We start from the raw sequence: 12,638 nt of genomic DNA, 5'->3' as shown, positions 1-12,638 counted from the left end.
TGTCCTTACTGTTCGCTACCAAGTTTAAACTGTTCTAAGAACACACGCGGTGTCCTCAAATGTTCGTTTCACGTGTGACGCACTTTTAATTACTTCAGAACCCGAACAGTGTCCATAGGACATCAATGCGCATGCGCTAACCAATCTCCGTGCACTTGGTGTCCTGCGGACAGGCGCTTCCTTCGCAGATTTGTTCGCAAACAGATCATATGACCGCGCCCACGCTCATCGTGTGTCCTGAAATGCAGACACTGTTCGTGTCCCCGAACAATTTAAAAGTACATTTTCAGTTAATCTATAATATTTTTCAATAAAATCTCACCATGCCACAAGTCCCACATAGCAATCTTGAGTTTCTATATACCTTTTGAAACTTTCCGATCCTTTTTTTGTGTTCGATCTGTCCGCGCACAGTGCGCATGTCCGTGGACCACGCACAAGCACCCCTATAAAAGACCACGCCCAAGAGCTTATTCCTATTGTGTTTCTGGCTATTCTTCAGAACACAGTGATTTTTGCTGCAACCTGCAGACTACACCATCATCGACATGGCATCCTTGGCTGCTGAACTGCCACTTGGTGCTGCACCTGCTTCAGCACCACCACCACCCCCTGCACCACCACCACCTCCCCAAGGGCCTGAAGAGGGGAACAGGACTGAGGATGCGGAGGAGGAAGAAGAGGATGATGAGAATGAGGTAGAGGAAATCCCTACTCCCCGCACTAGGCGTGAGTCTTGGGTGTGGCGGTTATTTACCATTCATGGGAATGGTCCTAAGGCTCGTGCGAACCATGTTACCTGCAATGAGTGCAAAATGATACTCAGTCGTGGGAAGCACGGTAACTACAGCTTTGGGACCACTACTATGAAGCGACACCTGAGGTCATTTCACTCTGGGGCTATTCGCAGGGTTGTACCTTGCGAAGAACGTAGCAGGTTGATTTCCTCTACTTCATCCTCTGTTTCTGATCCTGTCACCACAAGGACCACCTCTGTGGGACAGCATCTTTCTCAAGCTGCCTCACAGGCCATACAGAATGCTGATGACCCTTACCTTTCGAGGGTCACAGTTGTATGTATGTACTGTGACACAGTACTCTGCAGGGGAGAGCGACTTCGGAGTGCTTTTTCTCAGAGCACGAGAAGACCTGCTCACTACCCAAATAAAACCCACTCTACATCTTCCTCTCTCAGCTCGCCCTTTCTCATCCCTGTGGTTGGTGTCCCCCCTTTACCCTCCTTTACCCTCCTCTCCTAGTGTGTCGTGTCTGAAAAACCAAAAAAAAAATACAAAATTACAAAGATCAAAAAAAAATAAGTCTCTTTTCAAAGCCGCCTTTCCCAGTTAAAAAATAGAAGTGAAAATAAATGAAGCAGGGCTCTTTGTATTTTTTAGAAGTCTGCGGACAGTTCGCGAACATTAAAAAAATTGGGTTGCTACTCCATCACAAACATTGTAATTTTCTCTGGAAAGAAGTGGTGGCTCTGAAAAGAGCCTTTGGGTGGTGTCAAAAATTATAAATGCTTAACATCTACTTCAAAATCGTTGTTGTAATTCCAAAAAAGGTTGCAATGCATTTTGTACATTTCTCAGAAAAATCTGATTGCCAGCATAAGTAAGATGGACTTCATCTCTGCGAAAAATGTATGTACTAGAAAACATAATATTTTCATTGTGAAAAGAAGACATGCCAAAATCTCTTAGAAAGCCACAAACAGCCTTGTTAACATTGTGCCTTGCTTTTTCCATTTGTGGACCAAATGAAGAAGAACGAAGCCACATTTGTCTCTGCGCAATCCGTGAAAATATCACTTGAGAATTAGGAAACATGTCCATAACCTTCCTCAGTCCTTCTTTCATAGCAAATTGCAAAAAAATTCCAGTCACATGTCCTAAACTGTTCCCTACACATGAATTACAATTATGTCTGGATGTTGCTCTGTCTCCAAAGTAGCACAGAGAGGTAGCAAGTCCAACGACTTCATTCCACGTACTCCATGCCAGTGTACTTCCACATGTGGGAATCCAAGATCTACAGCTACTCCACAGCTTTCTGCATGCACCTTCAACCAATGTATCCACAAATCTCCTAAAATCCAAACAATCTGTTTTCTGAAACACACAGCCATAGCTATCTTTTGTTCTCTCAGCAAAAAGAGTATCTGAGAAAATCTCTCCTGGCACAACACACCCACCAAACTTTCCTGACCAATCCCTTTCAGTGCTTATTCCCATTTGCATGACTTCTGAACCCAAAAATCCCCGGATGTAACTCCCGATGTCCGGGAACTACCGCCATGTCCGCGGACATATCGTAACATGAACAGCCCTTCTACCATTTCCACTACACTCTCTGTGCCATTCCCTCATTGGATGTACCTCAAAAATAAATCACATGACCATGCACCAATCACATTCAAGACCTCTACATCTAACTGCATCATCATAGATCAGCGCTGCAAATGTACTCTGAATCTCTCTGAGTACAAGTGTCATATCATTGGCAAGCAGCATCTACCACAAATACTGTACAAGTCTTCAAGATTTCTACTTGCAGCTCCATTCATATCCATATGCATGAACACAAACTTCAGGTATGCATATTTTTCTGTATAGTAGATGACATAGCTCTCAACCATTTTTGTTTTTCAGGCGGGTGAAATCACCCGATTTTGTTTTTGGCGGGTGAGACGCCCATTGGAATGAATGGGCGTGCAGGAGGCTTGGCGGGTGAGTCTGCCCTTTACAAGGAGTGTGACACCCGCCAAAAGCGTGTGAGTTGAGAGCTATGGTAGATCAACACATTTTCAAACAGACTTTTACCTTGTAAAATCTGTAAAATTAATTTACTGTACTTTTTTCAATTTCCTAAAATCAACTATCACTTATACAACTTTATACTTTTTACTTTCTTTATACACACACACTCAAATCATGTTAAACTAACATTTTTTAAATGAAATATATAGACTACATTTATTCAAACAAAATTGCATGCAAACACAATCTATGTTTAAACCTTTATAAAAATAGTCATACAATTTCATATTTTTAGTTTTAATTTATTTATTTACTTAATTACATTAAATTAGACATGACATATACAGGGTAATTCATAGAATTTCGCAGAAAAGTGTCGCAAGCGGCTGGCGCAGAGTGTCCGTGTGCGATTGTCTGCGCCAGGCACGTGCGCTAAAACCGATTTCCGCGCACAGCGTATTCATGGATTTTAGGCTCCCAAACCAGCCGTGGCGCAGAGTATCGCAGCGACCCTGCAGCAGCGCCAGTAACGCCCCCAAGAACGCCCTCGCGCAAGGAAAAGCCATCAAATTCGCTAAATCATCGCAAAGGGCTGCGCTAACCCTGGACCAGTTTACAGGGCTGCCAAACAAGGAACGCAAAGCGGGTAACGTGCATATCAGGGGTACGCGTGAAGTTATACACGCGATTAGCCAGGGTGCCAGGGTACGTGTATTTCAGGGGTGCGCGGGAAGTTCAACACGCGATAGTCCAGGGAACGTGTATTACATGGGTACGCGGGAAGTTCAACACGCGATAGTCCAAGGAACGTGAATTACAGGGGTACGCGGGAAGTTCAACACGCGATTGTCCAGGGAACGTGTATTACAGGGGTACGCGGGAAGTTCAACACGCGATAGTCCAGGGAACGTGAATTACAGGAGTACGCGGGAAGTTCAACACGCGATTGTCCAGGGAACGTGTATTACAGGGGTACGCGGGAAGTTCAACACGCGATTGTCCAGGGAACGTGTATTACAGGGGTACGCGGGAAGTCTTACATGCGATTAGCCAGGGCACGTGTAATACAGGGGTACGCGGGAATTATCACACGCGATTTGGCAGGGTACGTGAACGACAGGGGTGCGTGGGAATTATCACACGCCATTTTGCTGGGTACGTGTATTACAGGGGTGCGTGGGAATTATCACACGCGATTAGGCTGGGTGGGTCCTCACAGGTGTTCCCTGTACACCCTCCACGGCCCCTGCAGGCAGCCCACAAAACAGGGGACTACCCTGCACACCTGCTCATGTCCCCCTGCACCCCCACCCCCCAGCCACCAGGGGCACCCACCACCAGGCCCCCACCCATGTCTCCCACCACCCCCACCCCCCAGCACTGTGGGACACCTGCCAGCAGGCCCCAACCCATGTCACCCACCACCCCCACCCCCCAGCAGTGCAGGGGCATCCTCCACCAGGCCCACACTCATGTCCCCTATCACCCCCACCCCCCCCGCCACCAGGGGCACCCTCCACCAGGCCCCCACTCATGTCTCCCAGCGTGCTACGTGTATTTCAGGGGTGCGCGGGAAGTCCCACTCGCGAATAGCCTGGGCGCGTGTATTTCAGGGGTGCGCGGGAAGTTCCACTCGCGAATAGCCTGGGCGCGTGTATTTCAGGGGTGCGCGGGAAGTTCCACACGCGAATAGCCTGGGCGCATGCATTTCAGGGGTGTGCGGGAAGTTTTACATGCGACTTCAGCAGGGTACGTGTATTTCAGGGGTGCGCGGGAATTCTCACACGCGATTTGGCTTGGTACGTGTATTACAGGGGTGCGTGGGAAGTTACACACGCGATTAGGCTGGGTGGGTCCTCACAAGTGTTCCCTGTACACCCTCCACGGCCCCTGCAGGCAGCCCACAAAACAGGGGACTACCCTGCACACCTGCTCATGTCACCCACCACCCCCACCCCCCACCATCCAGGGGCACTCTCCACCAGGCCCCCACTCATGTCTCCCACCACCCCCACCCCCCCCAGTCACCAGGGGCAGCCTCCACCAGGCCCCCACTCATGTCTCCCACCACCCCCACCCCCCCAGTCACCAGGGGCAGCCTCCACCAGGCCCCCACTCATGTCTCCCACCACCCCCACCCCCCAGCAGTGCAGGGGCAGCCTCCACCAGGCACCTACTCATGTCCCCTATCACCACCACCCCCCCAGTCACCAGGGGCACCCTCCACCAGGCCCCCACTCATGTCTCCCACCACCCCCACCCCCCAGCAGTGCAGGGGCAGCCTCCACCAGGCCCCCACCCATGTCTCCCACCACCCCCACCCCCCAGCAGTGCAGGGGCAGCCTCCACCAGGCCCCCACTCATGTCCCCTATCACCCCCACACCCCCAGTCACCAGGGGCAGCCCCCACCAGGCCCCCACTCCTGTCCCCTATCACCCCCACCCCCCCAGTCACCAGGGGCACCCTCCACCAGGCCCCCACTCATGTCTCCCACCCCCCCCACCCCCCCAGTCACCAGGGGCAGCCTCCACCAGGCCCCCACTCATGTCCCCTATCACCCCCACCCCCCAGTCACCAGGGGCAGCCTCCACCAGGCCCCCACCCATGTCTCCCACCACCCCCACCCCCCAGCAGTGCAGGGGCAGCCCCCACCAGGCCCCCACTCATGTCCCCTATCACCCCCACCCCCCCAGTCACCAGGGGCACCCTCCACCAGGCCCCCACTCATGTCTCCCACCACCCCCACCCCCCCAGTCACCAGGGGCAGCCTCCACCAGGCCCCCACTCATGTCTCCCACCACCCCCACCCCCCCAGTCACCAGGGGCAGCCCCCACCAGGCCCCCACTCAAGTCCCCTATCACCCCCACCCCCCCAGTCACCAGGGGCAGCCCCCACCAGGCCCCCACTCATGTCCCCTATCACCCCCACCCCCCCAGTCACCAGGGGCACCCTCCACCAGGCCCCCACTCATGTCTCCCACCACCCCCACCCCCCCAGTCACCAGGGGCAGCCTCCACCAGGCCCCCACTCATGTCCCCTATCACCCCCACCCCCCCCAGTCACCAGGGGCAGCCTCCACCAGGCCCCCACCCATGTCTCCCACCACCCCCACCACCCAGCAGTGCAGGGGCAGCCCCCACCAGGCCCCCACTCATGTCCCCTATCACCCCCACCCCCCCAGTCACCAGGGGCACCCTCCACCAGGCCCCCACTCATGTCTCCCACCACCCCCACCCCCCCCAGTCACCAGGGGCAGCCTCCACCAGGCCCCCACTCATGTCCCCTATCACCCCCACCCCCCCCAGTCACCAGGGGCAGCCTCCACCAGGCCCCCACCCATGTCTCCCACCACCCCCACCCCCCAGCAGTGCAGGGGCAGCCCCCACCAGGCCCCCACTCATGTCCCCTATCACCCCCACCCCCCCAGTCACCAGGGGCACCCTCCACCAGGCCCCCACTCATGTCTCCCACCACCCCCACCCCACCAGTCACCAGGGGCAGCCTCCACCAGGCCCCCACTCATGTCTCCCACCACCCCACCCCCCCAGTCACCAGGGGCAGCCCCCACCAGGCCCCCACTCATGTCCCCTATCACCCCCACCCCCCCAGTCACCAGGGGCAGCCCCCACCAGGCCCCCACTCATGTCCCCTATCACCCCCACCCCCCCAGTCACCAGGGGCACCCTCCACCAGGCCCCCACTCATGTCTCCCACCACCCCCCCAGTCACCAGGGGCCGCCTCCACCAGGCCCCCACTCATGTCCCCTATCAGCCCCACCCCCCCAGTCACCAGGGGCAGCCTCCACCAGGCCCCCACCCATGTCTCCCACCACCCCCACCCCCCAGCAGTGCAGGGGCAACCCCCACCAGGCCCCCAACCATGTCCCCTATCACCCCCACCCCCCCAGTCACCAGGGGCACCCTCCACCAGGCCCCCACTCATGTCTCCCACCACCCCCACCCCCCCAGTCACCAGGGGCAGCCTCCACCAGGCCCCCACTCATGTCTCCCACCACCCCCACCACCCCAGTCACCAGGGGCAGCCCCCACCAGGCCCCCACTCATGTCCCCTATCACCCCCACCCCCCCAGTCACCAGGGGCACCCTCCACCAGGCCCCCACTCATGTCTCCCACCACCCCCCAGCAGTGCAGGGGCAGCCCCTACCAGGCCCCCACTCATGTCCCCTATCACCCCCACCCCCCCAGTCACCAGGGGCAGCCTCCACCAGGCCCCCACTCATGTCCCCTATCACCCCCACCCCCCCAGTCACCAGGGGCAGCCCCCACCAGGCCCCCACTCATGTCCCCTATCACCCCCACCCCCCAGTCACCAGGGGCAGCCTCCACCAGGCCCCCACTCATGTCTCCCACCACCCCCACCCCCCAGCAGTGCAGGGGCACCCTCCACCAGGCCCCCACTCATGTCTCCCACCACCCCCACCCCCCAGCAGTGCAGGGGCAGCCTCCACCAGGCCCCCACCCATGTCTCCCACCACCCCCACCCCCCAGCAGTGCAGGGGCAGCAGGCAGTCAGGCAGCAGCAGGTGGGAGCGTGCTCGGGCTCTGGGGGGCAGTAGTTCGGCCTTCCGGGCAGGAGCGTGGTATTCCGTGTGCGTACGCGTGGCCAGCTTGGTACGGAGTGATTTTGCACGTGAAAATCCAGCACGTCAGCGTGAAAACTGAGGAAAGGCCCAAAGCGCGTAAGCGCGTATGTGACGTGACCCGCACAGGTGTTTCCCACACAGCACGTGATGACAGAGCACACGTGGAAAGACTGCAGGTCAGAGTGTAATCGCGTGTGATTGGTGGAAATGGCCCTACACGCAGAAGTGACAAAGCGTGTGATTGGTGGAAATGGCCCTACACGCAGACACATCACAGGAGCTGGAGCTCCTAGGACCGGATCCCGACCTGCAGGAGCAGCGGGCATCCTGCAACAAGCCCTCTGGCCAAATTCTGGTAAGCGCCGCTCCATAGCGCCGCATCGACCGCATTTTTATTTTTTTATTTTAATATTCTGCATCCGCCTGAGCAGCAGAAGCGAATAATTGCCCAAACAAAGCCAGGGAAATCCGCTGCCTGCTTACAGCCTTTTGGCTATCCTGTTTGAGAAATCGCCATTGAAGCACATGAGGCACTCCACAGCTTCAAAATGGCCGTCCGTTTCCTGCCATGGTCCTGCATTGCCTATTGAGGCTCGAGCAAGCCTCCTGATTGGCTGCTCCAGCCTACTTGTCCTCCTATTGGGCGCCGGCAGGCGAAGCCGGCCCACTTCACCCAAGGCCCACAGCTACCAAGGCCATCTCCTGTTCCATGCCTGTTACCTGCCTACCCTGCCGTCTGCCAGAACCCCTGCCTCTCCCACACCTGTACACCAAGGTAACTCTGTAATACAGTTTACTGCTCTAGTAAGCTATTGTGATGTCCCCTGTACTAACTCATCATCACATGACAGCCTGCCTAGTTGGTCAATCCTAGTTATAGCCTTTGTGTATACCAGTATGTTGTGCCTGTAGGGTCGTTCTCTGACCATTCAAGAACCCTGTTGCGCCTTTAAGATCACTGTCAGACATTCAATAGTGTGTTGTGCATTTAAGGTCGCTTTCTGACCATTTACATTGTGTTGTGCCTTAAGTTCGCTTTCTGACCATTTGAATCATGTTGTGCATTTAAGGTCGCTTTCTGACCATTTACATTGTGTTGTGCCTTAAGGTCGCTTTCTGACCATTTACATTGTGTTGTGCCTTAAGGTCGCTTTCTGACCATTTGAATCATGTTGTGCATTTAAGGTCGCTTTCTGACCATTTACATTGTGTTGTGCCTTAAGGTCGCTTTCTGACCATTTGAATCATGTTGTGCATTTAAGGTCGCTTTCTGACCATTTACATTGTGTTGTGCCTTAAGGTCGCTTTCTGACCATTTGAATCATGTTGTGCATTTAAGGTCGCTTTCTGACCATTTACATTGTGTTGTGCCTTAAGGTCACTTTCTGACCATTTGAATCATGTTGTGCATTTAAGGTCGCTCTCTGACCATTTGAATCATGTTGTGCATTTAAGGTCGCTTTCTGACCATTTACATTGTGTTGTGCCTTAAGGTCGCTTTCTGACCATTTGAATCATGTTGTGCATTTAAGGTCGCTCTCTGACCATTTGAATCATGTTGTGCATTTAAGGTCGCTTTCTGACCATTTACATTGTGCTCTGCCTAAGGTCCCTCGCACATACTCCTGCCACTCACCATTATGCCTCCCCTGCCTAGCAACTACCTTGCCAGCCTCATATTCCTCTTAATTACCTTTACACTATCCAACATGCCACCCCAACCCCCCACCACCATGTACACGACCTCAAGCAAGTTAATGCCCACAACAACCGAGATTCCTCTAACAACTATGATCAATCTCCCGTGCCCCACTGTAGTCAGAAACATAAAACTGAGAGCTAGACTAGCCAAAATACACGAGCCTCTTGCCCGCTTCATGCCTACTAATAAAAGATCTAAATCCACCCTCACTAGCCTTGACAACTACAGACCCAAAGGATCTTTGAGCTATCCCACTAAAGACCTTAACTCGCCCATCATCCAGAAAAACAACAAACCCCCCCAGAAACTATCAGCCCCTACTGCACCTATAGTAAGCCCCCAAATTAAGGGAGCTCTAATTAACGCCAGATCACTAGTAGCCCACGCAACTGAAATCGCAGACCTACTGATCAATGAAGATCTGGACCTCCTCGCCATCACAGAGACTTGGCTCCACCCTGCAACAGGACCTATGTTGATGCTAGCTATCCCAGAGAATTACACCATCTTGAGACAAGACCGACCTAATTCCAGAGGAGGCGGTGTTGCCATCATTCACAAATGCAGCCTTCCAATAAGATTAGCTACCCCCACCAATGCCCCATCCTGTGAACTACTCTCAGCCAAAATCCCCATCACAAACACTCAAACCCTCAATGTCCATTTGATCTATCGCCCCCCAGGTCCTCTAGGCACCTTCGATGAGGATCTTAACACTATCCTATCCACCAACTTAAAAAACACAACTCAAATGCTCACCCTCGGCGACTTCAACATGGGCTTTAATGACCCCGAAGACCAAGCCGCCATCACCACATTGAACACCCTCACCGAACTAGGATTTACTCAAAGAAGCCTAAAACCAACCCATGACAAAGGCAGAATATTAGATTGGATAGCTGACTATAATTGCCTAGCCAGCGTTACTGACATCTCACCTTTAGCCTGGACTGACCACCACCTGGTTTCATTTGTATTGTCAACTACTAGACCTCCACCCATACTACCGTGTAGGGCACCCCCTACTCTTACCAGAAACAAAAAGAATATCACAGTGGAGAGACTCATCCCCAACCTACTCCCTACACTGAACTCACTGCATGACAACTTGGACCCTGAAACTTTGGTCGAGGAATATAACAAAATCATGTCTTCCTCCCTGGACTTAATTGCCCCTCTCAAACTCAGGCCAAGCAAGTCCAAAAGCCACCTTAACAATTGGTACACACCTCTCCTTAAAAACTTAAGACAACAAAAAAGACACTGTGAATCTATCTGGAAAAAAAACCCATCAGTAGCCAACAAACTTAAATTCACCAAATTAGCAGCCCTGTACAAAAAAGAAATCTTCCTTGCTAAACGTACCTCCTTTGACTCTCGCATCTCCCAAGCCAGCTCAAATACAAAGGAACTATTCTCGATTCTAAAAGAAGTAGAAACCCCCATAGCACCCATTGACACTTGTATAAAAGACAAGAACTGGTGTACTGACATCCAACTTGCCCTAGCTAACAAAATCGCCACGCTACAAAAGAAAATATCATGTAAAAAAGCCTCCTTGAATAATCCCGTCCTGCCTAAGCTTGAGAAACGGCCCACAACTGAACATTTACAATTCAACTTCACTAAAGTGACCATTCTTGAAGTGGAAAAAATCATCTTGTCATTAAAGCCATCTAATTGCCAAGGAGACTTGTGCCCAGCACAGCTCATAAAAGATGCTGCCCGTGACCTCTCCCCTTTTATCACTAAATTAATCAATGCTTCCTTCTCCACCGGTTCCATCCCAACTAATTTAAAACAATCCTGGGTATTACCCCTACTAAAAAAAAACACCCTCGACCCAGCAATACCAACTAACTATAGGCCTATAACAACGGTACCATTCCTTCTGAAAATTTTGGATAAGGTTGCCTATGTACAAATACAGAAGCACCTGGAGGAACACCACTTGCTAGGAGCCAGACAATCAGGCTTCCGACCCCAACACGGGACCGAAACAGCTCTCATCGACCTTAAAACACAGATTGATCTGCTCAAAGACAATGGTCAAGCAGCTCTACTCCTCCTCCTTGACCTATCCGCTGCATTCGATCTGGTCGACCACGCTGTCCTCTGTACCCACCTCCACTCGGCTGCCCATTTTTCCCCCGCGGCTATTACTTGGATCAGATCCTTCCTTGATGGGAGAACTATGAGGGTCTTCTCGCCGACAGACGCGGCAGACCCTATACCCATCACCTGCGGTGTGCCTCAGGGTTCCTGTGTCTCCCCGACACTGTACAACATATTTACCAAGCCCCTTTTCGATGATCTGGATCATCTCGGTATCACCTACACTAACTATGCAGATGATACCCAGATCCTCCTTCCGCTTTCTGGAGATTATGCAAAGGATTTGGCCTTGGTGAATAGGGTCTACATCATCATCCAGGCATGGATGGCCACTCACGGTCTATGCCTGAATGATGATAAAACGGAACTCATCACACTGGGTACTAAAGCTAGCCTAAAGAACCTGAGCCCGGCATACTCATCATTTATAATTGATGGTAATACCATCAGGGTTGGACATGAAGTCAAAACACTGGGTTTTTACTTGGACTCTAACTTCAATCTTAGCAGGCAAGTGAACTCACTAGCCTCCTCTACGTCTTATACTTGTAAACTGATCCGGACAGCTAAACCTTTTTTATCCGAGGCCAGTTGTCTGACACTGGCCAGAGCCCTTATACTCTCCCGCTTGGACTACTGCAACGCCCTCTATCTTGGCTCATCCAAAGCAGTCACTGGCAAGCTACAAACTCTCCAGAACAACGCACTTAGAGCGGCCCTGGGCATCTCAAGAAGAGACCACATTACAACATATAGCAAACAACAAAACTGGATCCCCATCACAGATAAAATCTCCTTAAAAACTGCCTCACTCACCCATAAGGCCATTAACAATGCAGCCCCTACCTATCTGATCAACAGATTTCACAGACTAACATCCACGAGACCGACGAGGATAGCCTACAGAGACTGCTTATCCGTCCCTTCTTACAAACGTGCAACTATAGGTGGGAATAGCTTCCCAGTGAAAGCAGCCAAGCTATGGAACTCCCTACCACCCACTCTTAGAATGGACCTACCCTACCAAAACTTTCGCTCAAAGCTGAAATCTTGGCTGAAGACAGCTATCATCTAGGACCCCTGGCCCACATTCTGGATACACAACTGCTAACTGTACATATGTTTATATTTCCGTTGATTGTTATTGTTATTATTACTGTGTTCATACCTGTACATATATTACTGTCTGTAACTAAGTCTTGCAAATTCTTGTATCTGCTGCGCCATGTTACCCTTGGGCTTTTCGGCGCATTATAAATAATAAACTAAACTAAAACTAAACTAGAAGTGACAAAGCGTGTAATTGGTGGAAATGGCCCTACACGCAGAAGTGACAAAGCATGTAATAGGTGGAAATGGCCCTAGCGCGTACACGCCGCGTAAGTGACGCTGGATGTGTGGGCCTTTATAAAAGGTACATGTAGAACACGTTTTCCTTGTACGTGCTTTTCG

This window comes from Ambystoma mexicanum, chromosome 3p (genome assembly GCF_040938575.1).
Source record: "Ambystoma mexicanum isolate Mex_15411 chromosome 3p, UKY_AmexF1_1, whole genome shotgun sequence".
NCBI classification, from domain to species: domain Eukaryota; kingdom Metazoa; phylum Chordata; class Amphibia; order Caudata; family Ambystomatidae; genus Ambystoma; species Ambystoma mexicanum.
This window is presented reverse-complemented; position numbering follows the sequence as displayed.